Source organism: Pseudorca crassidens, chromosome 16 (assembly GCF_039906515.1).
Source record: "Pseudorca crassidens isolate mPseCra1 chromosome 16, mPseCra1.hap1, whole genome shotgun sequence".
NCBI classification, from domain to species: domain Eukaryota; kingdom Metazoa; phylum Chordata; class Mammalia; order Artiodactyla; family Delphinidae; genus Pseudorca; species Pseudorca crassidens.
This window is the reverse complement of record NC_090311.1, coordinates 59482054-59508801: the sequence shown is the minus strand read 5'-3', so window position 1 is coordinate 59508801 and position 26748 is coordinate 59482054. Positions and strand designations below refer to the sequence as shown.

General features: G+C 38.3%; 1 protein-coding gene and 1 long non-coding RNA gene across 7 annotated transcripts in view; one reads left to right on the top strand and one right to left on the bottom strand.

Moving 5' to 3' along the window:
• Window positions 1-24455, bottom strand: part of P4HA1 (prolyl 4-hydroxylase subunit alpha 1) — a 93018-nt gene extending 68563 nt beyond the window's left edge. For 3 of the 6 annotated variants that reach the window (XM_067710592.1, XM_067710593.1, XM_067710597.1), the window contains exon 1: window positions 24301-24455. The gene's annotated coding sequence lies outside the window, so the exon portion shown is untranslated. Of the gene's footprint in view, window positions 1-23686; window positions 23828-23855; window positions 23981-24300 lie in introns of those variants that run through there. The other 3 variants (XM_067710594.1, XM_067710596.1, XM_067710595.1) reach the window with 3 other exon arrangements.
• On the top strand, window positions 23146-26050 carry LOC137209211 (uncharacterized). Its single transcript, XR_010935944.1, has 3 exons — window positions 23146-23747; window positions 24442-24718; window positions 25529-26050. It is a non-coding gene; the product is annotated as an uncharacterized lncRNA (long non-coding RNA).
• Window positions 26051-26748: the final 698 nt, after the last annotated feature.

The window sequence follows — 26748 nt, the reverse complement described above, 5'->3', positions numbered from 1 at the left end:
AGGCCAGAATATACCCTGAGAAAACCATAATTCAAAAAGAGTCATGTACCAAAATCTTCATTGCAGCTCTATTTACAATAGCCAGGAGATGGAAACAACCTAAGCATCCATCATCGGATGAATGGATAAAGAAGATGTGGCACATATATACAATGGAATATTACTCAGCCATAAAAAGAAACGAAATTGAGCTATTTGTAATGAGGTGGATAGACCTAGAGTCTGTCATACAGAGTGAAGTAAGTCAGAAAGAGAAAGACAAATACCGTATGCTAACACATATATACGGAATTTAAGAAAAAAAAATGTCATGAAGAACCTAGGGGTAAGACAGGAATAAAGACACAGACCTACTAGAGAATGGACTTGAGGATATGGGAAGGGGGAAGGGTAAGCTGTGACAAAGCGAGAAAGAGGCATGGACATGTATACACTACCAAACGTAAGGTAGATAGCTAGTGGGAAGCAGCTGCATAGCACAGGGAGATCAGCTCGGTGCTTTGTGACCGCCTGGAGGGGTGGGATAGGGAGGGTGGGAGGGAGGGAGACGCAAGAGGGAAGAGATATGGGAACATATGTATATGTATAACTGATTCACTTTGTTATAAAGCAGAAACTAACACACCATTGTAAAGCAATTATACTCCAATAAAGATGTAAAAAAATAAATAAAAATAAATAAATGAAAAACAAGATTTAAAAATTAACATCAACTCTCAATCATTGCTGGTGGGATTGCAAAATGGTACAGCCACTTTGGAAGACAGTTTGGCAGTTTCTTAAAAAATTAAAAATACTCTTACAGTATGATCCAGCAATCATGCTCCTTAGTATTTACCCAATGGAGTTGAATATTTATGTCCCCACAAAAACCTGCACATGTATATTTATAGCAGCTTATTTTATAATAGCCAAAACTTGGAAGCAACCAAGATTTCCTTTAGTAGGTGAATGGATACACTGTGATACATCTAGACAACAGAAAATTCAATGCTAAAAAGAAATGAGCTATCAAGCTATTAGAAAAATAAACATGGAGGAAAGAAATGTGTATTACTAAGTGAAAGAAGTCAATCTGAAAAGGCTACTATATACTGCATGACTCCAACTATATAACACTCTGGAAGAAATAAAACTATGAAGAGAGTAAAAAGATCAGTGGTTAATGGAAGGAGGGCGGATGAACAGATGAAGCATAGAGGAATTTTAGGGCAGTGAAAATATTCTACAATATCATAACGATGAATACGTATCATTATACATTAGTTCAAATTCATAGAACTTACAACACCAAGAATAAAGGGGTAATGTTAAACTATGGACTTTGGGCAATTACAATGTGTCAATGTAGATTCATCAATTTTAACAAATATGCCATTCTGGTGAGGGACTATGCATGTGTGGGGGCAGGGAGTACATGGGACATCTCTGTACCATCCTCACAATTTTGCTGTAAAAAAAAAAAAAGAACTCCTGAAAAAAAATAAACATCATACAACCCTGCTGGAATCTGTATTGAATGAGATTGTTTCTACTACACTCTGACAGAAAGTTATAAATAAATACTAATCAAAACAAAGAGGAGGGCTTCCTTGGTGGCGCAGTGGTTGAGAGTCTGCCTGCCGATGCAGGGGACACAGGTTTGTGCCCCAGTCCAGGAAGATCCCACGTGCTGCAGAACAGCTAGGCCCGTGAGCCATGGCCGCTGAGCCTGCGCGTCCGGGCCTGTGCTCCACAGCGAGAGAGGCCACAACAGTGACAGGCCCGCGTACCGCAAAAAAAAAACAAAAACAAAGAGGGACTTCCCTGGTGATTCACTGGTTGAGAATCCACCTGCCAATACAGGGGACATGGGGTTCAATCTCTGGGCTGGGAATATCCCACATGCCGCAGAACAACTAAGCCCATGCGCCACAACTACTGAGCCTGCGCTCTAGAACCTGCAAGCCACAACTACTGAAGCCCGCACACTCTAGGGTCCACTTGTTGCAACTACTGAAGCCCGCGCCCAGAGTCCATGCTCAGCAACAAGAGAAGCCACCGCAATGAGAAGCTCACACACCACAACGAAGAGCAGGCCCCACTTGCCACAACTAGAGAAAGCCCGCACACAGCAATGAAGACCCAACGCAGCCAAAAAAAAAAAAAGAAAAAGAAAAAAATTAACATTAGAGGGCAGACAGCAGAAGCAAGAAGAACTACAATCCTGCAGCCTGTGGAACAAAAACCACATTCACAGAAAGATAGACAAGATGAAAAGGCAGAGGGCTATGTACCAGATGAAGAAACAAGATAACACCCCAGAAAAACAACTAAATGAAGTGGAGATAGGCAACCTTCCAGAAAAAGAATAATCATAGTGAAGATGATCCAGGACCTCGGGAAAAGAATGGAGGCAAAGATTGAGAAGATGCAAGAAATGTTTAACAAAGACCTAGAAGAATTAAAGAACAAACAAACAGAAATGAACAATACAACAACTGAAATGAAAAATACACTAGAAGGAATCAATAGCAGAATAACTGAGGCAGAAGAACGGATAAGTGACCTGGAAGACAGCATGGTGGAATTCACTGCCATGGAACAGAATAAAGAAAAAAGAGTGAAAAGAAATGAAGACAGCCTAAGAGACCTCTGGGACAACATTAAATGCAACAACATTCGCATTACAGGCGTCCCAGAAGGAGGAGAGAGAGAAAGGACCCGAGAAAATATTTGAAGAGATTAGAGTCAAAAACTTCCCTAACATGGGAAAGGATGTAGCCAACCAAGTCCAGGAAGTACAGAGAGTCCCATATAGGATAAACCCAAGAAGAAACACGCCGAGACACACAGTAATCAAACTGGCAAAAATTAAAGACGAAGAAATATTACTAAAAGCAGCAAGGGAAAAATGACAAATAACATACAAGGGAACTCCCATAAGGTTAACAGCTGATTTCTCAGCAGAAACTCTACAAGCCATAAGGGAGTGGCATGATATACTTAAAGTGCTGAAAGGGAAGAACCTACAACCAAGATTACTCTACACGGCAAGGATCTCATTCAGATTCGATGGAGAAATCAAAAGCTTTACAGACAAGCAAAGCTAAGAAAATTCAGCACCATCAAAGCAGCTCTACAACAAACGCTAAAGGAACTTCTCTAAATGGGAATCACAAGAGAAGAAAAGGACCTACAAAAATAAACCCAAAGCAATTAGGAAAATGGTAATAGGAACATACATATCGATAATTATCTTAAACATGAATGGATTAAATGCTCCAACCAAAAGACACAGGCTTGCTGAATAGATACAAAAACAAGACCCATATATCTGCAGTCTACACAAGACCCACTTCAGACCTAGGGACACATTCAGCCTGAAACTGAGGGGATGGAAAAAGATATTCCATGCAAATGGAAATCAAAAGAAAGTTGGAGTAGCAATACTCATATCAGATAAAATTGACCTTAAAATAAAGACTGTTACAAGAGACAAAGAAGGACACTACATAATGATCAAGGGATCAATCCAAGAAGAAGATATAACAATTATAAATATATATGCACCCAACATAGGAGTACCTCAATACATAAGGCAACTGCTAACAGCTATAAAAGAGGATATCGACAGTAACGCAATAACAGTGGGGGACTTTAACACGTCACTTACACCAATGGACAGATCATCCAAGCAGGAAGTAAATAAGGAAACAGAAGCTTTAAACGACACAACAGACCAGATAGATTTAACTGATATTTATAGGACATTCCATACAAAAACAGCAGATTACACTTTCTTCTCAAGTGTGCACGGAACATTCTCCAGAATAGATCACATCTTGAGTCACAAATCAAGCCTCAGTAAATTTAAGAAAACTGAAATCATATCAAGCATCTTTTCTGACCACAACACTATGAGATTAGAAATCAATTACAGGGCAAAAAACGTAAAAAACACTAACACATGGAGGCTAAACAATACATTACTAAATAACCAAGAGATCACTGAAGAAATCAAAGAGGAAATCAAAAAATACCCAGAGACAAATGATAATGAAAACATGACGATCCAAAACCTATGGGATGCAGCAAAAGCAGTTCTAAGAGGGTAGTTTATAGCTATACAAGCCTACCTCAAGAAACAAGAAAATAATCTCATATAAACAATCTAATCGTCCACCTAAAGAAACTAGAGAAAGAAGAACATACAAAACCCAAACTTAGCAGAAGGAAAGAAATCATAAAGATCAGAGCAGAAATAAACGAAATAGAAACAAAGAAAACAATAGCACAGATCAATAAAACTAAAAGCTGGTTCTTTGAGAAGATAAACAAAACTGATAAACCATTAGCCACACTCATCAAGAAAAAGAGGGAGAGGACTCAAATCAATAAAATTAGAAATGAAAAAGAAGTTACAATGGACACCGCACAAATACAAAGCATCCTAAGAGACTACTACAAGCAACTCTATGACAATAATATGGACAACCTGGAAGAAATGGACAAATTCTTAGAAAGGTATAACCTTCCAAGACTGAACCAGGAAGAAATAGAAAATATGAACAGACCAATCACAAGTAATGAAATTGAAACTGTGATTAAAAATCTTCCAACAAACTAAAGTCCAGGAACAGATGGCTTCATAGGTGAATGCTATCACACATTTAGAGAAGAGCTAACACCCATCGTTCTTAAACTCTTCCAAGAAATTGCAGAGGGAGGAACACTCTCAAACTCATTCTATGAGGCCACCATCACCCTGACACCAAAACCAGACAAAGATACTAAAAAAAAAAAGAAAATTATAGACCAATATCACTGATGAATATAGATACAAAAATCCTCAACAAAATACTAGCAAACGGAATCCAACAACACATTAAAAGGATCCTACACCATGATCAAGTGGGATTTATCCCAGTGATGCAAGGATTCTTCAATATACACAAATCAATCAATGCAATACACCATATTAAATTGAAGAAGAAAAACCATATGATCATCTCAATAGATGCAGAAAAAGCTTTTGACAAAATTCAACAATATATGATAGGAACTCTCCAGAAAGTGGGCATAGAGGGAACCTACCTCAACATAATAATGGCCATATACGACAAACCCACAGCAAACATCATTCTCAATGGTGAAAAACTGAAAGCATTTCCTCTAAGATCAGGAACAAGACAGGGATGTCCACTCTTGCCACTATTATTCAACATAGTTTTGGAAGTCCTAGCCACAACAATCAGAGAAGAAAAAGAAATAAAAGGAATACAAATTGGAAAAGAAGAAGTAAAACTGTCACTGTTTGCAGATGACATGATACTATACATAGAGAATCCTAAAGGTGCCTCCAGAAAACTAGAGCTAATCAATGAATTTGGTAAAGTTGCAGGATACAAAATTAATGCATAGAAATCTCTTGCATTACTATACACAAATGATGAAAAATCTGAAAGAGAAATTAAGGAAACACTCCCATTTACCACTGCAACAAAAAGAATAAAATACCTAGGAATAAACCTACCTCGGGAGACAAAAGACCTGTATGCAGAAAACTATAAGACACTGATGAAAGAAATTAAAGATTATACCAACATATGGAGAGACATACCATGTTCTTGGATTGGAAGAATCAATATTGTGAAAATAACTATACTACCCAAAACAATCTACAGATTCAATGCAATCCCTATCAAATTACCAATGGCATTTTTTTACAGAACTAGAACAAAAAATCCTAAAATTTGTATGGAGACACAAAAGACCCTGAATAGCCAAAGCAGTCTTGAGGGAAAAAAACAGAGCTGGAGGAATCAGACTCCCTGACTTTAAACTATACTACAAAGCTACAGTAATCAAGACAATATAGTACTGGCACAAAAACAGAAACATAGATCAATGGAACAGGATAGAAAGCCCAGAGATAAACCCATGCACCTATGGTCAACTAATCTATGACAAAGGAGGCAAGGATATACAATGGAGAAAAGACAGTCTCTTCAATAAGTGGTGCTGGGAAAACTGGACAGCTACATGTAAAAGAATGAAATTAGAACACTCCCGAACACCATACACAATAATAAACTCAAAATGGATTAGAGACCTAAATGTAAGACTGGACACCATAAAACTCTTAGAGGAAAACGTAGGAAGAACACTCTTTGACATAAACGACAGCAAGATCTTTTCTGATCCACCTCCTAGAGTAATGGAAATAAAAACAAAAATAAGCAAATGGGACCTAATGAAACTTAAAAGCCTTTGCAAAGCAAAGGAAACTGCAAACAAGACGAAAAGATGACCCTCAGAATGGGAAAAAATATTTGCAAACGAATCAACGGACAAAGGATTAATCTCCAAAATATATAAATAGCTCATGCAGCTCAATATTAAAAAAACAAACAACCCAATCAAAAAATGGGCAGAAGACCTAAATAGACATTTCTCCGAAGAGGACATACAGATGGCCGAGAAGCACGTGAAAAGCTGCTCAACATCACTAATTATTAGAGAAATGCAAATCAAAACTACAATGAGGTATCACCTCACACCAGTTAGAATGGGCATCAACAGAAAATCTACAAACAACAAATGCTGGAGAGGGTGTGGAGAAAAGGGAACCCTCTTGCACTGTTGGTGGGAATATAAATTGATACAGCCACTATGGAGAACAGTATGGAGGTTCTTAAAAAACTAAAAATAGAATTACCATATGACCCAGCAATCCCACTACTGGGCATATACCCAGAGAAAACCATAATTCAAAAAGACACATGCACCTCAATGTTCACTGTAGCACTATTTACAATAGCCAGGTCATGGACGCAACCTAAATGCCCACAGACAGACGAACTGATAAAGAAGATGTGGTACATATATACAATGGAATATTACTCAGCCATAAAAAGGAACGAAATTGGGTCATTTGTAGAGACGTGGATGCATCTAGAGACTGTCATACAGAGTGAAGTGAGTCAGACAGAGAAAAACAAATATCGCATATTAACACATATATGTGGAACCTAGAAAAATGGTACAGATGAACCGGTTTGCAGGGCAGAAACTGAGACACAGATGTAGAGAACAAACGTATGGACACCAAGGGGGGAAAGTGGTAGGGGTGGTGGTGGTGGTGTGATAAATTGGGAGACTGGGATTGACATGTATATACTGATGTGTATAAAATGGATGACTAATAAGAACCTGATGTATAAAAAAATAAATAAAATTCAAAAAAAATTAACATTATAATGCGATCATAACTATGCAAGAAAACATGCAGAGGAAATTCACCAAAATGTAGCTGTCTCTGGAGAGCAGAAAATTAGGTGATTTTTTCCTATTTCTCTGCATTTTCCAGATGTCATAGGGTATATTTACTTTAATACTCAATGTTTTTTTTTCTCATCATGTAATAGGTTATTTTTTTTTAATGAAATATAGTTGATTTACAATGTTGTGCCAATCTCTTCTGTACAGCAAAGTGACTCACTTGTATGTAGACTCTCTTTTTTTAATATTCTTTTCCATTATGGTATATTACAGAATATTGAATATAGTTCCCTATGCTATACAGTAGGACTTTGTTGTTTATCCATCCTATATATAATAGTTTACATCTGCTAATCCCAAACTCCCAGTCCTTCCCTCCCCCAGCCCCCTACCCCTTGGCAACCACAAGTCTGCTCTCTATGTCTGTGTTCTGTTTTGTAGATAGGCTCATTTGTGTCATATTATAGATTCCACATATGAGTGACATCATATGGTATTTGTCTTTCTCTTTTTGACTTCACTTCACTTAGTATGATAATCCCTAGTTGCATCCATGTTGCTGCAATGGCATTATTTCGTTGTTGTTTTTTTTTTCTTTAAGCAGAAATTCCTTCCTTCCTCCCTCCCTTCCTTCCTTTCTTTTTGGCTGCAATGGGTCTTTGTTGCTGTGTGCGGGCTTTCTCTAGTTGCGGCGAGTGGGGGCTATTCTTTGTCACAGTGCATGGGCTTCTCATTGCGGTGGCTTCTCTTGTTGCAGAGCATGGGCTCTAGGCATGTGGGCTCAGTAGTTGTGGCTCATGGGCTCTAAAGCACAGGCTCAGTAGTTGTGGCGCACGGGCTTAGTTGCTCCACGGCATGTGGGATCTTCCCGGACCAGGGCTCTAACCCACGTCCCCTGAATTGGCAGGCAGATTCTTAACCACTGAGCCACCAGGGAAATCCTATTTCTTTCTTTTTTATGGCTGAGTAGTATTCCATTGTATATATGTACCAATCTTCTTTATCCATTCATCTGTTAATGGACATTTAGGTTGTTTCCATGTCTTAGCTATTGTGAACAGTGCTGCTATGAACACAGGGGTGCATGTATCTTTTTTAATTATAGTTTTGTCCAGGTATATGCCCAGGAGTGGGACTGCTGGATCATATGGTAATTCTACAATATTTTTAGTTTTCTGAGGAACCTCCACACTGTTCTCCATAGTGGCTGCACCAACTTACATTCCTACCAACAGTGTAGGAGGGTTCCCTTTTCTCCACACCCTCTCCAGCATCTGTTATTTGTAGACCTTTTTTAAAAAAAATGTATTTTTTTTTATTTATTTTTCACTGCGTTGGGTCTTTGTTGCTGCATGCAGGCTTTTTCTAGTTGTGGCAAGTGGGGGCTACTCTTTGTTGCGGTGCACAGGCTTCTCAACGCGGTGGCTTCTCTTGTTGCAGAGCACAGGCTCTAGGTACGTGGGCTTCACTAGTTGTGGCACGTGGGCTCAGTAGTTGTGGCTCACAGGCTTTAGAGCGCAGGCTCAGTAGTTGTGGCGCATGGGCTTAGTTGCTCTGCAACATGTGGGATCTTCCCAGATCAGGGCTCGAACCCATGTCCACTGCATTAGCAGGCGGATTCTTAACCACTGCACCACCAGGGAAGCCCTGTAGACATTTTAATGATGGCCATTCTGACCGGTGTGAGGTGGTACCTCACTGTAGTTTGGATTTGCATTTCTCTAATTATATTTACTTTTATAATGACAAAAATTAACTCTATACAAAATAATAAACCTAAAACATCAACTTCCATATTATGGCACTATAAGCCTTTAATGAAGTGCTTAACTACACTCTAACACAATAAAGTGGCTAACACGTTTGAGCATGTCCCATTTTCTAACTCTATAAACCTCTAGATTTCTCTGCTTCAAAGATTGTTAAGCTTATTTGAAAGCAACCCAGATATCAAGTAGTGAGCTACTGTACATTGTCAGAGTAGCATACTTTTGTATTCTCCTTCCTCCCAGAAATAGACATATGACCCAGGCTAAGGCAGTCATTGACTCTCATTCCCACCAACATAACAGTTGAGGAGTGGGCTTGTGAAATGGTAAAAAGCAGCTCTTTCTGAATTGCTAAGTTCAGAGGATGTGAATCTGGAGCTGCCTGTGACCATCTTTCCCACTTGACAAGGATAGATAGTAACCTAATCTATAAACAGGACAAAGTTATACAGAGACAAACAGCTTTACAAGCTCCACAGTCCTGATTCTTACAATTACTGCTTTGAATCTGTGAGCTATCCCAATAATCTTCCAACTCAGCTAACGGAGCCTGTAAATTCCCTTTTTCTGAAACTAGTTCATGTTGGATTTCTGTCACTTACAATAGAAAGTTCAGACCCTCACAGCATTACTCCAAATTACGATGGCAACGTAAACTGGTTAATAAAAATGACGGTAGCCTACATAGCAGTGGTTCTAAACTTTAGCTGTATCAGATCACCTAAAGGTTGAGGTACCTAGATCATTTATGCAAGTTCTCAGGTGACGCTGCTGCTGCTACTGCTCTGGGAACCACACTTTGAGAACCACAGGATACAACCATCCCTTGAAACCACACAAAAGGCGCTCTCTGCCTTTAAAATATATTTTACTTCAAATTATTTTTTGGAACATGTCATTGAGTTTCTAATTAATCCAGGGAAAGCTTCCTCTAATCTGCTTTTTTTTTTTTTTTTTTGCAGTACGCGGGCCTCTCACTGTTGTGGCCTCTCCCGTTGCGGAGCACAGGCTCTGGACGCACAGGCCCAGTGGCCATGGCTCACGGGCGCAGCCGCTTCGCGGCATGTGGGATCTTCCCGGACCAGGGCACGAACCCATGTCCCCTGCATCGGCAGGCGGACTCTCAACCACTGCGCCACCAGGGAAGCCCTGATCTGTTTTAATACTATGTCTAATCCACATTCTTTCAGAAACCTTAAGTGACATGTTAATAGGCAAGCATATCTTTATCAATCACAGGTTTTTAAAACATAATGGTTTCTCTACTTATGATGTCTCACTTCCATTTATTACCACCTTCATTCAGTTACCAGCTTGCAAAGCAAATCATTATATGCAACTAAGAGTAAAGCATCCCAAAAGACATTAGGGTTTTATTAAAAATAGTGAGATATACTGTGCAGTAGAAGCTAACACAACACTGTAAAGCAACTATATTCCAATAAAAATTAATTTAAAAAAAAAGTAAGACACTTTCTTTCTAAACCCTCAAACAAGCTTGAAATAGAATTTAAATGGGTTAAAGAGGATGCAATCTCCTTTAAAAGAAAGGTAAATCTCAGATCCCTGAGAGGACCTGATGAAAGGAAGGGAGGGAGGGGAGGAAAGGGGAAAGAAAACAAAGCCAAAGAAGAGTCAAAGATACAAAGACAAATTTATACTGATAAAAAATTTAGTGCTAAAACAGTATGGATAAATTACTGATAATATTTTGGTTCTTGGTTAGATGGTAGGTTCATGAGTGTTTTTTATCTAATTTTTATAACACATGTATATTACATGTAATGTTTGATATACATGAATGTAATATTTTTAAAACTGTAAGGAAACAACAACAACAACCTGGGAAACATATTCTCAGGTAGACCTGGACAAAAATAAATTGCAAAGTGTACTATTTATCTAAAACTTTCCTACAGTCCTTCTCTTCCAGGAAAGTCCAGTCCCACATACTCACAGATCAATCAAACCTGGGAACAGATTTTAAAACAGTTCTGCTACATTCTAAATGTTTACGACTTTGAGTTATCAGGATTCACTGAATTGTATGTTCAAGTTATTCAGTGGATTACTAGAACAGGGCATCTGGCAAATAATTCTATTAGCCAAATTTTGGTCTAATATTTTCCTTCCAAGAAAAAAGTTGCAACATTTAAAAGTTTGTCTTGGGCTTCCCTGGTGGCGCAGTAGTTGAGAGTCCACCTGCCAATGCAGGGGACACGGGTTCATGCCCCAGTCCGGGAAGACCCCACATGCCGCAGAGCGGCTAGGCCCGTGAGCCATGGCCAGTGAGCCTGCGCGTCCAGAGCCTGTGCTCCGCAACAGGAGAGGCCACAACAGTGAGAGGCCCGCATATCGCAAAAAAAAAAAGTTTGTCTTTCCCAGACAAATCACTCAAAAATTAATAAGGTGGACTAAAAAATGCTTGTTATTCTAATCTAAACTTTCTCTGACACAAAAAATTTTCCACAGGGCTCCTTCTAACAGTCAGTCTCTCCACACCTTCCACAACTGTTCCAAACTTTCTTTTAGAGGGCTCCAGCTTTAAGTTTATTTTTCCTCATACAAATTCCATATTCAACTGTTGGTTTTCCTGACGTCTGCGTTAGACTTTAACCTTTCTGACAGTTTTTGGTCAACACAAAAGACCAACACACATTCAGGCTTCTAATTCAGGCCACTGAAATGTAGTATACACATTAAGACAGCATGTCTCTACCATATAAGCAGGATGGATTTTCCAAGACAACTAAGAGTGATTACTAATAGAACTAGTTATGTTTCTGTTCTTCCCTATTATCCCTCTGTAAATTGCCATTTGTTTTAACTCTATGAATTCTAGTCATACTTCTGCTCCCAAAGAGAGTGAGATGCATCTCTAGTACACACTTAAAATACGATGGACGAGTGCTTTAATGGTATGAGCAACCTTTTGATCAAAAACTCAGAAATCAGGACTTCCCTGGTGGCGCAGTGGTTGGGAATCTGCCTGCCAATGCAGGGGACACGGGTTCGATCCCTGGTCCAGGAAGATCCTACATGTCACGGAGCAACTAAGCCCGTGCACCACAACTACTGACCCTGTGCTCTAGAGCCCGCGAGCCACAACTACTGAGCCTGTGTGCTGCAACTACTGAAGCCCGTGTGCCTAGAGCCCGTGCTCCACAAAAAGAGAAGCCACCACAGTAAGAAGCTGTGCATTGCAATGAAGAGTAGCCCCCGCTCGCCGCAACTAGAGAAAGCCAGTGTGCGGCAATGAAGACCCAACACAGCCAAAAATAAATAAATTTTTTAAAAAAGAGTTGTTATTAAAAACAACAACAACAAAAAAAAAATACCTCAGAAATCATACTAGCCTCTTTGCCACAACTTTCTGTAACTGGGCAGTGAACCCAGTCTTTGGCATCATTCCAATGGAAAAACAGTTCAGGATTTAATTGAAAAGAACCTCTAAATCAAGATATTGCCCTTAACAGAAAGTGCTACACAGGTTTTCTTTTGGAGATTCTTCCAAAGTTCGAAGTCTTCCCTGTCAGAAGTAATCTGAAGATAAGATGTATTCAAAAACACATACCCGTTTTTCCCTATATGGCACCTCAACCACCCCTACTCTTTCTTCTGGAAACTGCCCCCTTCTACATTTTTTTACTCCCCCAGTCTATCTTTAATTCATCCCCATAGTTTTACCAGTCATGTTATATAGCATGATACTTCTCCCTGACTGAGTAGCCATTCAAAGTTCTTTGCTGGAAAATTTAAAAATGAAACTGAGAAAGAAGTGGCAGGCACTCTTTGAATGCCTCAACTATTTTATAAATAAAGCTCAGGAGAAGTTAGGGACCAATGAATGAAGCTTATCTGGAAAGGTTTTAAAAGGAAGCAAATAACGCAGAGAAGACAGACAAGAGACAGAAAAAAACATTCTCCAGTTATTCTTGAAGTTTAATCACACTCCTGACCTCTGTTGTTAAGACAACTCCCTATCCCCACAATACTTAAATATATTCCATTATGGGCTAATATGAGTTGGATTTCTGTTTAAGCCAGAGTCCTAATTAATATAGTTTCTCTCATAAACCCTGTTGTTAATATTTTTAGAGTCAAACTAAATAACAAGGTAAATAATTCTCATATATTTACCCCTCTCTATTCCCTAGCACCAGAACGTGATATTTTTCAATTATCTTTTAAATGTTTTTCTTAACTTTGGAGGTCCAATACATGCTACTTCTATATCTGAGATACAAAGTTTAAGAATAAATATGATTTTAATCAATTTTTAAAAAAAGATTTAAGTTGGATTCACAATTGAAGTTAAACTCAATGTTTAAAGTTTCTGTTTCAACTAGGAAAGTCAAGTTTCCCTAAACGAGAAACATTTTAAAAATAAATGTAGGCTGAGGGGAAGATTTGAGAAAGAAATGAATCTTATTTATAATTAAAATGGTGCCCTTCTTCACTGACTTTTAAACTGTGTATTTTAAACTGTATAGTATACCTCTCAACTATTTCAAACACTTTAGTTAGTAATGCATACATTTCCAAATACAGGATAAAAGTTCAGGATTCTTGTTCCCAGGGTAGAAAAAAAATTTACCATAAGTGATACTAAGAGTCCCGCAATTTAGTAAAATTCATCAATAATGTCCACTTTTATTTGGTGGCCCCTTTAACTGGAAGCAGAATAAACAAAAAGGTAAGGTATCAAATATGAGGCCAAACTTGACCACCAGCCAGTAATACAAAATCAGCAGGGACTTCCTGGTGATCCAGTGGTTAAGACTCTGTGCTTCCCCTGCAGGGGGCACAGGTTTGATCCCTGGTCAGGGAACTAAGATCCCACATGCTGCGCAGCGCGGCCAAAAAAAAAAAAAAAAAAAGCAGTACTTCAGATGAAAGTACCTTGGATGATGCCTGACACATTGAAGACACTTAAGACATGTTACTTTTGAATGTGGGGCAAGAGCTCAAGAATAGCTGGATATGTTGCCAAGGGTGTCTCAAGGGACGTGGAAAAAGAAAAGACTTGGAGAGTTGTGGGAAGCCCAGGCAACCTCAACCCTGGGCTAAGGCAGTGAGAAGGACCAAGCAGCCCAATCTACTAGCAAACAAATGGACAGTCTTTATAATTTAGGAATTTGAGTGGGAGAAGAAAGTGGACAGAGGCAGTGGAAGGGAAGAAGGAAAAGAAGTAAACATTAAATTATCCATGTTTTCCTTGTTGCTTATAAATGCTGGTATTTCCAAATATTAACATAGTCTATACATTTCTCATTTGAATAATCTACAGTATTTTCTCTTGGTTGTATAAACTGGTTATATTAATGAAACTATGTATTTCATAACATGAATATCAATAAATATTGGTTAGAATATTAAAAAACAGCAGTAATATAAAAAGTAGCTATTCTTTAGAGACTTAAACTGTTTTTTTTTTTTTTTCAATGTATTTATTATTTTTGGCTGCACTGGGTCTTCGTCGCTGCACACGGGCTTTCTCTAGTCACCGCACATGGGGGCTACTCTTCGTTGCAGTGCGTGGGCTTCTCATTGCGGTGGCTTCTCTTGTTGCAGAGCACGTGCTCTAGGCACACGGGCTTCTGTAGTTGTGGCACGCGGGCTCAGTAGTTGTGGCTTGCAGGCTCTAGAGTGCAGGCTCAGTAGTTATGGCACATGGGCTTACTTGCTCCACAGCATGTGGGATCTTCCCAGACCAGGGCTCGAACCCGTGTCCCCTACATTGGCAGGCGGATTCTTAACCACTGTGCCACCACGGATAGAGACTTAAACTCTTAAAACTAGGTTTGTTTTCTAATTTGGAAAGTGCTAAACATAAATATGGGAAAGTTTAAAGCCTGATTTCTAAGTTTAAAGAATATACTTGGATATATATGTAAAAAGTTTAAAACTTTATATAGCAATTAAAAGAACTCAAAAAATGTTAACGACTATCTGAGAGTTGGGATCACAGTCAATTCTCTTCGCTCAACTTCTGCATTTTAATAAACATTTTTAATAGAAAATTTGTATTTCTACAAATAAATAAGTGAGCTAAAAAAACGAAGTCAAAGTAGCAGTGAAGAGACAAATTCAAATCATAGACAGAGATAGCAAAATCCAAACTATCAACCACACCTCTACTAGTTGGCATAATACCACCATCAATCCCTTTTGCTCCAAAACAAATTGCATCTATTTTTGATTTTCAGAGGAAATCCTGAAAAGGCAACTATAGTGTCTTCACCACCCTTAGGATACAAGTGGAAAATAAAATCTTGTACAATATACATTTTAGATTTTTTAAGCTTAAGTAAGGAATATGTGGTGAAGCAAACTATTCCAAAAGCATAGCTTTCAATGAAACTTCATTAAAGACTGAATTTTTAAAGCAAGCTATACTACTTGAAAAATTATCATTTAGAAAGAAAGAGCATTCCCTTTAGAAAAGAACCTGCTCATACAAACAAGAACCAATCACAGGAAGCAACAGAAAAATTATCTCATTTGCAACAGCAACAAATATGTTAATTACCTGGGAATAAACTTAAGAAAACTTTAAATTGACCCTAAAATTAACTCAAAATATAGCAAAGATTATTTTGAAATTTAAAACTATAAACCTCTTAGAAAAAAAGAGGTGTAAATCTTCATAACCCTGATTAGGCAATTAGACATAACACCTAGACAACAATTTCTTAGATATAATACCTAAAGCACAAGAAGCCAAGGAAAAAATTAAATTGGACTTCATCAAAATTTAAAACTTTTGTTCTTCAGGAAAGTGAAAATACAAGCCACAGAATGGGAAAAAAATTATAAATCATATCTCTAACAAAAGTTTAATACCCAGAATATATACAGAACTCTTAGAACCCAACAGTAAAAATAATTTAAAATACTCCATTTTTTAAATGGGAAAAGGATTTGAAGAGACATTTCTCCAAAGAAGATACAAATGGCCAATAAGTACATGAAAAAACACTCAACATCATTAGTCATTATGGAAATGCAAATTAAATACCACAATGAGATATCACTTCACAGCCCCTAGTATAGGTATAGTAAAAAAGAAAATAAGTGTTGACAAGGATGTGAAGAAACTGACACACTCATACACTGCTGATGGGAATGTAAAATGGTGTAGCTACTTCGGAAAACAGTTTTTCAGTTCCTGAAAACATAGAGTTACCATATGACCCAACAATTCCACTCCTAAGTCTATACCCAAAACAAATGAAAGCACATATCCACAGAAATATTTGTATATGAATGTTCATAGCAGCATTATTAATAATAGCCAAAAAGGTGGAAGCAACCCAAATGTGCATCAAATGATGAATAAATAAAATATGATATATTCATACAATGGAATGTTATTTGGTCATAAAAAGAAATGAAGTACTGATACATGCTATAACGCAAATGAACCTCGAAAACATTACGTTAAGTGAAAAAATCTACAGACATAAAAAGTACATTAGCGGTTGCCTAGGGCTGGGGGAGGGAGAGGAGAGTGATTGCTAATGGTTCTGACGTTTCTTTTTGGAGTGATAAAAAAAAAAGTACTAAAATTGATTGTTATGATGTTTACACCAACTCTGTGCATGTATTAAAAGCACTTTAAGAGGTAAATTGTATGGTATGTGAATTGTACCTCAATAAAGCTGTTTTAAAAAAAGAAATCAACAAATTCTCATTTCACTAGGTAAATCCAGGAGTAGGGATGCTGGGTTGTATGGTAAGCATATGTTTACCTTTATAAAGAACTGCCAAATGTTAAAGTCACTATACCATTTGCACTGCCATCAGCAATGGATGAAAGCTCCAACTGCTCCACATTCTTATCAGCATTTGGTATTGTTGTTATTTTTCCTTTTTTCCTTCATTCTTCTTAATGTCTTAATTAATTTTCTCACTTAAGTGTATACTGGTATCTCAGTGTGGTTTTAATTTGCAATTCTGCAATTACTGATGATGTTTAATATCTTTTGGTATATTTATTTGCTGTCCATAGGTCTTTTTGGTAAAGTTTCTACTTAAATCTTCTGTCAAATTTTTATTAGGTTGTTCACTTACTACTGAATTTTGTGAGTTCTTTATATATTCTGGATACAAGTCTTTTGTCAGATATGTGATAGGGGAATATTAACTCCCAGTCTGTGACTTGTCTTTTTACTCTCATAACACGGTTTCAAACAGCAGGAGTTCTTAATTTTGATGAAGTCGAATTTATCAATTTATTCATTTATGGATCATACTTTTGGTATCTAATTTTTTGGTGATTAAAAAAAAATCTTTGCCTGATCCAAGGTCAAAAAGATTTTGTCTTATATTTTCTTCAAGTTATTTTCTAGCTTTAGGTCATATCTCGAGGTCTACGAACGACTTTGAACTAGTTTTTGCACAGATGGTGAGGAATTTTTGCACTGAGGCTATAATAAAGAAAAATATTCTATTTTGACATTTGAGTGCTCATTGCCTTAAAGCCCCACACTTCCCTCTCCCTTTTGCCCCACATCTGAATAAGTCAGTAAGAAAGCCCAGCCATTGCCTCCTTGGGCGTCAGTGGGAAGCTAAAACCATGTAAATCCCACACATGGGAACTATCACACTCCTTCTGGCCACAATAAAAATTAAACCCAACCGCCCTTCTTCACTTTTGCTTCATTCTGGACTAAACCTAAGACCTCTCCGTGAGGAATCCTTTTTCAGTTGACTGTGTGAGTAAACTTTATTTCATATTTCATATCCACTGGTGCCTTTGTGTCATCTGTCCCAAGATTTATATAAATTTCTGGGCAAGACAGTTTTTGCATATGAACGTCTAACTATTCCAGATTATCCTTTCTCTATTGAATTGCTTTAATACCCTTGTCAAAAACGAACTGACCATTTTGTGGGTCTGAATTCTCTGTTTTGTTCCATTGATCTATCTTTCCTCTATCTTTACCCTTGAGTACTGCAGTAATTAAGTTGAAATCAGGAGTTTCCCAACTTTTTTGTTCTTTTTCAACATTATTTTACCTTTTTCTAGTTCCTCTGTTTTTCCATATCAATTTTAGAATCAGCTTGTTACTTTCTGTAATAAACCCTGCTGGGATTTGGACTGGAATTGCATTGAATCTATAGATCAGCTTGGACGAATGGTTGTCTTAACAATATTGTCTTCCAATCCATGAATATGGAATCTCTCTCCATTTATTTAGGTCTTCTTTGGTTTCTTCCACCAGTGTCTTATAATTTTCATTATACAAATATTGCACATGTCTTGTAAAGTTAATACTAAATATTTCATAGGTTTTGGTGCTATTGAGATAGTACTTTTAAATTTTAATTTCTAATTGTTCATTGTTACTATAGAGAAATACAACTGATTGTTATATATTGACCTTCTGTCCTTCAACCTTGCAGAATTCACTTATTAGGGCTGGAGCTTTCTGAACAATCTTTCCGATTTTCTGCATAGACATTCTGTCCATGATTAGAGACAGTTCCTGCTCTTTGAAACACACTGTTAAAACAATGAAGACGGGCTTCCCTGGTGGCGCAGTGGTTGAGGGTCCGCCTGCCGATGCAGGGGACACGGGTTCGTGCCCCGGTCCGGGAAGATCCCACATGCCGCAGAGGGGCTGGGCCCGTGAGCCATGGCCGCTGGGCCTGCGCGTCCGGAGCCTGTGCTCCGCAACGGGAGAGGCCACAACAGTGAGAGGCCCGCGTACCGCAAAAAAAAAAAAAAAAAAAAAAAAAAATGAAGACAAGCCACAATCTGGGAAGAAATATTTCCCTATAACATATGTTACTATTCCATTACTAGATATTTATGCAAGAGAAAAGAAAGTATATATTCCTCCGAAGACTTATATGTGAATTGCGAATGCTCATCACAACTTTGTTTATAATAATTAAAAGCTGGAAACAACCCAAATGTCCATCAATTAGTACATGGGAAAAAAAAAAGTTTTGTGATATAGCCATACAATATACTACTACTCAACAATAAAAAGGAACAAACACATAACAACGTGGATGAATTCCAAAATAATTATGCTGAGTTTAAGAAGCCGGACACCCTCCTCCCCTCTGCAAAAAGTACATACTATTATGAGTCCATTTACAGAAAACTCTCAAAAATACAAATAAATCTTAAGTGTCATAAAAAGATCAATGGTTACCTGGGGATGAGGAAAGGGCAGGAAGGAGCAGGAGGGAGGGATTACAAAGAGTCATGAGGAAACTCTTGAAGGTGTTGAAAATGTTCCTTATCTTGACAGTGTTGACAATCTCATGGGTATGTACTTTTGTCAAAACTTACCAAGTGCACACTGTAAATGTGTGCAGTTTACTGTATATCAATTATACCTCGATAAAGTTGTTACAGTATACCAATTACTTTATTAGTAATCACCCTTATTATGTCATATGTTAGTGTCTTTATTTACCTATAAAACATTATCACTTGGTAGCTATGATTACTGTTCACAAATACCATTATTTAAGATTTTTTTATTCAAACAGTAAATTGAGATCTATTCTCAAAATACCTTTGAGGTTTAAAGACTGGTAAATTTGAGAGTATGCAAATTTGAGAACGTCTTCAAGCAACTTTTGAATATGAATAAAATCTTGTCTGTGTTTAAAAAAGGGGGGGAGGTTGTTGGAACAAGAGGGCAAGAACAAAGGCCATATGTATACAGCAAGTAATGCTTTGAGGACCTAAATTCAACAACTAGGTTTAAGAAGCACTAAAATAATTATTTATTGATCATTGTTTGAAAGAATCAGACCTGAAAATCCAGTTAATATAAGATTAGAGTGTAAGAGAAGTCTTGAGCCTACTTAAAACTAGTTAATCAATATTTACTAAACACTCTCAAATAAAACAATTAAGCATATAAATCTATGTAGCTGTCCTCTATTCTGTACGTTAATTCAAACATGTTATCATGATTCTTCCAGCACAATGTTCAGAACATAGTAACAGATGCTAATACTTAATGATCACAATATTGAATCAAGGAAAACACCTCTTTCTCTCATTCTCTAAAACTAAACATACTTTGTACACAAATTTCCCTTTGTAACAGAAATTATAAGGGCAACAGTGCGAGGTACTGAGGTGAAAAACCTTAAAAAATATAGATTCAGAAAAACAGAAAATAGCTTAAAATAGACATCTGAAAATTAGTGATTAATACTTTACAAGTTTCCATTTCTATTACTTACTCCCCAGAAACTTTACAAAAGCATCTTCTCCCAAAATTTTTACAACACACTTAATAGAATCCATTTCTTCACTGCTATAGACATAACAGAAGATTCTTCCATTTGATGCTTCATCTCAATGTTCACTGTTGACTACTAATTTTGACTACTAATTCTTGGGCAAATTACTTGACTTGGAATCTCCGTTTCTTTATTTGTAAAATGGGGATGATATAAAACCACCTCACAGAATTATTTTAAAGATTAAATTATATAATATTATGAAACAACATTTTATAAATTGTAAAGTGCTTTAGTTGTTATCAGGTTGATTAAAAAACCTTCTCAGAGCCCAATCCCAAAGTTTACTGTAGCTAAACAGGTAGATAAAATAAAGCATTAAATTACAGCCTTTTCTTCACACTACTTATAATGAAGAAATCGCTCAAATGCCCAACAAGAAAGGCTGAGTATATTACTTTGATATATTATAATATCACTATTTAAGTGAAAAATATGTAAACCAAAACATGGACATATTTATATAAAACACTAAGCAGGAAGCGGAAGAAGTCCAAGATAGTGCTCATTCACTGATGACAACTATGTAAGAAGCATGAATCTCTATACTGTATTTTTTGCCAATACACAACCAAATATACTAATAGTCATACTGATCATCCAAAGCAACATCAGGAAAAGGAATGTTTTTCATTATATCAAGTTCAAAACTGCTGGAGTAACCTTAATGAAGTCCTTTGAGCGTCATTAGTTTTTATTGAGGCACAATATTTGGCTAGAAGAAAATTAATGAGAGGATACCTTTATACAAATAAATTTCACTGAGTAGAAACACAAATGAAACTTTAACTAATGAAGCTTTCACAAATACACATACACACTTTATTTGGCTTGTCTCTTACACATTCATTTTATACACACACACACACACACACACACACACACACACACACCCATTATGTAATTATAAGATTCAAGATCTCACTGTCAGAAGAGCAATAAAGTGTAATGCCAAGGGCCTGTTCAATTTACTTTTTCTTTACCTTAAAGTATTTTCCACTTTCAGAGTACAGCCAAAGATATGTTACAACATGTAAGGGGTTGGGGTGAGGCCAGTATGATGTACCATTGCCTAGGCAATTTAGCAATTCAACAATTCTCCAACCAACTTACTTCTGTTAAAACCCTTTTAGCAAGTTTATTAAGGTCATCTATATAGTCAAGTCCAGTCAGACTTAAAAGCCCAGCTCAATTTTCAAAAATATTCAAGAAACCCTGCCTCAAGATACCTAGATGTCCTTACTCCATACCTTTTACTTTTTGGTTCTTGTAGGGTTAGGGTTTTGCATTTTATAGATGCACTTGTGGAGGGAGAGAGTATCTGAAAAATGGTAATTAAAATTCCACACAGATGTGTATACTTGTATTTTCAGACCCAGGGTCCACACCTTCTATCAGATTCTCAATGGATTTCATGTCCTCAAAATAGGTTGAGAACTACTACTATGTATCTCATAGGGACACTTTTCAAATCTAAGAGATGTAATTACATCCCTCCCAGTTAATAACTGCTAAGTAAAATAAGGCATTCCTTCCACAAAAGTGAAGGCTCACAAGCTTCATGGTTGCATCCCTGGAATAAAAGCAGGAGCTTGAACATATTTGCCCTATGAAAGATACTGCTTGTCAGTATACAACCCACTCTGCACTATTAGAAAAGGGTAACATCTCCTTACCAAAAAGCCAAGATTCCCCTGCAACAACCTGGACTACCCTGGTAATACAAAGCTTTCTTTTTTCAATAGTCTTTTACACTGTCTAAATTTTTCTGCAATAAAAGTTGTACACATTTTTTTCATCTTTTTTTGTTACTACTTTAGTTACCAAAATACAAAATGGCCAATAAAATTATCCGTTTACCAAAATCCTTGATTTTCAGTACTTCAAAATAAAACTCATTTTAAGATATCAAAGCATTATTCACCTAAAGACACAGAGTAGTCCTTTTCCTAGTAACTTTTCCTAGTAACTATGTTAAATCTATAAGAATCATTTGTGGGCTTCCCTGGTGGCGCAGTGGTTAAGAATCTGCCTGCCACTGCAGGAGAAACGGGTTTGAGCCCTGGTCTGGGAAGATCCCACATGCCGCGGAGCAACAAAGCCCGTGAGCCACAACTAATGAAACCCGCGCGCCTAGAGCCCGTGCTCCACAGCAAGTGAATCCACCGCAATGAGAAGCCCACGCACCGCAACGAAGAGCAGCCCCCGCTCGCCGCAACTAGAGAAAAGCCCGCGCACAGCAACGAAGACCCAAGGCAGCCAAAAATAAATAAAATAAAATAGATTAAAAAATAAGAGTCATTTGCCATCGGCCATCTAAAATATTGGCAGGACTTAAAGCATAATGTACCAAAACCAAAACTGACATGACTTTCAAAGGTAAATGATGAAACCTATGCTTCCCACAGAAAGAAAAGGTAAAATTTGAAGTTCATCGTTAAGATTTAGAAATCATATTCACAGGCTAAAAGTCAAAGTTAAAGAAAAATTGCTGAATGTCTAAATTTTAAATCAAGGCAAAAAACCTTATTCACGGTTGTTCACTTTCAGCTTCTTAAATATTTCCTCCTTAACGTATCCATTTTTTCCATAGATACTTGATCAGAAAAATCCCTTCTAAATGTTTTATAAATTAAATTCCAGTGTTCCTGCTATGAGGACTGAATATTTCATCACATTAGGAAAAGACTAGCCTCATTCATAAGCTACATCTAAATCTAAAAAGGGAAATACGTTTCTTCCCCGAACCTATAAAAAAAAAAAAAAGGCAAAAGTTGATGAAAGAACACTGCTGCCACGTCTTTTCCCTTCCCCCACTCAGTAGTGGCTATTTCATCCCTTCAGAGTGCATTCCAAGGGAAAGTCCATAGCTCTCAGAGAAACCAGAAACAGTTAAGTCGAAATTGGCAAGCCGCTTTGGCCTTTTCGATCAATTCCTAAAAGGAGATCTAGTTTCTTCTTCATCCCTTTCTTAAAGCAAACAGTGCAAAATTCCAAGTCTTCACCACTCTACCCAGAACGCCTAAATTGTTAGTGTCTAAAAACTGACTGTATTTAATACAATCGATTATTTAGGAGAAATGGTCCCATACTTATGGAACCATTCTTCCTCCCCCTTAAAACATACAGCTGGGGTCCATCCACGTAATTCAAAGTTCTCACACAGCCAAAGAATTCCATTTACTGATGTGGACTTTTAAAAGCAGCAAACTTGGCGGAGAGAAAGAGAGGGGGAGGGGAGAAGCTCATGTGCCTTTAAAAAATTTATGTGGCAGAAGAAGGAAGGAAGAAGACTAGCTTCCCAGTTGACTGGAGGATCTGACAGCCGACTTCCTCAACCCAGCCGCCCGAAACTCGCCGCCCGGGGCTACCTCCAGCTGCTCCGGCAGCACCGCTGCGCGCAACAGATGAGTAAAGCCTGAACTTCCGCGGGTAGGTCCTCTTCCCAGACCCCACGACTCTTCGGCAGGATAAAAATGCCCGAGCGCTTCCCCGTCAGCTATAAGCTTTAAAAACCGCTCTCCATTGCCGCACGCTAACCATCTGCTGCTGTGGAGGCCGAAAACCCTCGCGTACTCCTCAGCTTTTTAGGCAGGACCAGGTAGGAGAGGAGCTCGGAAAACTCAACAGGGTGATTCCTCCTCAGGAAGGAATATTCAAGAAAGTGCTGGTCCCCGGGGCGGAGACTGATGCTGCCGCAGCCCCAACAGTCGGGGGCGCCAACCTGGGAGGCGGTGGGAAGAGGAGCACGGAGGAGGGCAGAAGGGCCTCTGGGGCACCCAGGAGACGCGGGGCGCAGGGCGAGGGGCCGAGTCTCCAGGGGAGAAGGTACTGAGCCAGTAGTAGTAAACTGGGGGAGCCTCCCCCTGCCCCCCGAGCCATACCACGAGAGGGGGCAGGGACCAGACCACCAGAGCCACCCGAGAAGGACCACGGCTGCCCAAGGATTTAAGCCTCAGTCCCCAAGGTCGGAGGAGCGTCTCACCTGGGAAGTGGCACGGGAGGGCTGCGCGTTCTTCAATCCCCGGTCGCCTGCGCTCGGCCGGCCACCTAACCCTTTCCCTCAGCCCGCTGGCGGCGCGACTGGGCAGCAGAGGGAGCCAGTTAGTCCTTTTATAACCTCCAGGCTGCGACGGCTGCGCTGAGGAGGAGGGGTCTGCAACCCTCGCTACGTGAGCTCGATCACACCAGCGTCCCGGCGTCTGCGCAGGCGCCCAGCCCGGGCCCTCTCCGCCCCTACCCGCGGCCCACGCCCCACGCCCAGGACTCCCCACCAGCTGGTGGAGTCTGAGGCCCAGAGGAGGGGCCGGCGGTCGCGCCTGGGATGTAACGCGCCTGCGCGGGGTTCTCGCCAAGCCACCGTCACCGTGGTTACCTCGGATTTGCCCCGCTTCTTTCAACAGGTTGTTTAGCGCCTGAATTTCGGGATCAGCCCCAGTCAGGCCTGAACGACGAAACCACCAGCAAGGAAATAGCTTAAATTTGAGAAGAGGAACATGGAAGCGTAGGAAATAAAGCAGAAAAGAAGGATCGGGTGGAAAATAACACTACATCCTGTATTGATATCTCAGCTGTCTTGGCCCTGAGGCTTTTTGCTTTACTAACCTCCCTCTCTCACCTACACTCTTTTTATGTGAATCTTGCTCTATCGCCCATTTTTATATTTTAACAGTAGATAATAGACTAAGCACTCCAGAGATTTTCTGGGTTCAATTTACGGCTCAGTCCCGTAAAACTTTGGGCATTAACCTCTCCGTATGTCAGTTTCCTCATCTGCAAAATGAAAATGACGGTAGGTACCTCACAGTACCTACCTCATTGTTGTGAGAATTAAATGAGATAATGTATGTAAAGCGCTTAGCCCATGCCTAGCACACAGAAAGGGCTTGGTAAGCATTAGATGGTGTTGTAGCATATAAGGAACCCAGTGTTGTGTTTAGTCTAATATTTGCCTTAGTCATTATAATCCTGAAAGAAGAAAACCTTACTATCAGGGAGCAGACAATGTAGGAGATATTTTTTCCCTTGTCAGTGAAGGGGAAGAAAGACTTCTCTAAGACTTGTTAGTCATTAAAATGTTATAAGTCATAATTCTAGTTATTACTTTAAAATGTATATCTCAGAAGTAACTAAATTTCCTTGTCAATTGCATTATTATGAACTTTCATCAAATCTTTAACCGTGGTCATTTTTAAGTCTTTTGTCATTTACAGACAGTTCTGGGTGTACTCTGATGCTTTTGCAAAAATGTTCCTATAAAAGCGTTTCATCTTCAAGGAATTCATGGAAAAGACTCTGACAAGTACAGGTTTCTGGTAACTGACTATCCTGCTGAACTGAATGAATAAGCATTTTCAGTACTCTAATGGAAAACTGATGCATTCATAAAAGTGCTAACAAAAGATCAAGATAAAAAAATTAATTACATGGGACTGAGTGAACTGATGAGGATGATTATAATTTTTGTGACTTTCTGTTTGAATAATAAAAAAAAAAATCCCACAAGGACTCAGAGGCAAAAAATATACAAATCAATTTTCACTGCAAAGTAAAGGAGCTGTTACAGTGGAGGATTACTGGACTGAATGTCAATATTATGACATAGTGTGAGTGTGTTTCGTGTTTGGTAATTGCAGTCATTGTTGCTTTTGTTGTTGTCATCCATTTACAATGCTTGGTGTCAGTTTATTTATCTCTTGTAAAAATAAAATACAGTGTGTGTGTGTGAAAAAAAATTGTTTCTAAAGTTTTCCATGAATGCTAAAAAGCACAGCAATAATTAAAATTTAACTCTTATCTAGGAGGTGGAGTTGATTATACAGATACAGAAATAGTCATAGAGAGGGTACTTGTGGAAGAGTAGGCAACCAGAAATTAAATACAGTGATAAATATAGTGAACCGCTAATCAGCAGTTTTCATAGTGTGGTCAGGGGGTTCACAGGGCAAAATTATTTCATACTAAAAATTTATTTGCCTTTTTCACTCTAAAGATATTGCATGCATAAGAATGAGAATCTTCTATTAGGCCAGATATTAAAGAGATTTGCAGAAATGTAAAATAATGCCACTCTTCTCACTAAATTAATTTTGCTCTGGAAAATAGTTATTTTTCATTAAAAACTATGTTATTTAACATGTAACAGATTTATTATTGTTTCTAAATGAATAAATAAATATTTTACATATTTGTTTTAACTCCTAATACAGTAAATTTTGATAGGTATTATCCACGTAAAAGCTTTTTGGAGTCCTCAATGCTTTTTAGGAGTGTGAAATGGTTATGAGACCAAAGGGTTTGAGAACCACTAGTCTAAACAAATAGCAGGGAGCCCTTGACACAAACGAGGCAAAGATCTCTTCTTTAAATCTTGGTCTCAAGTGGAGCTATAATCAACGTATCCATTGGCCCTATATAGAGCAGACTCTGAAAA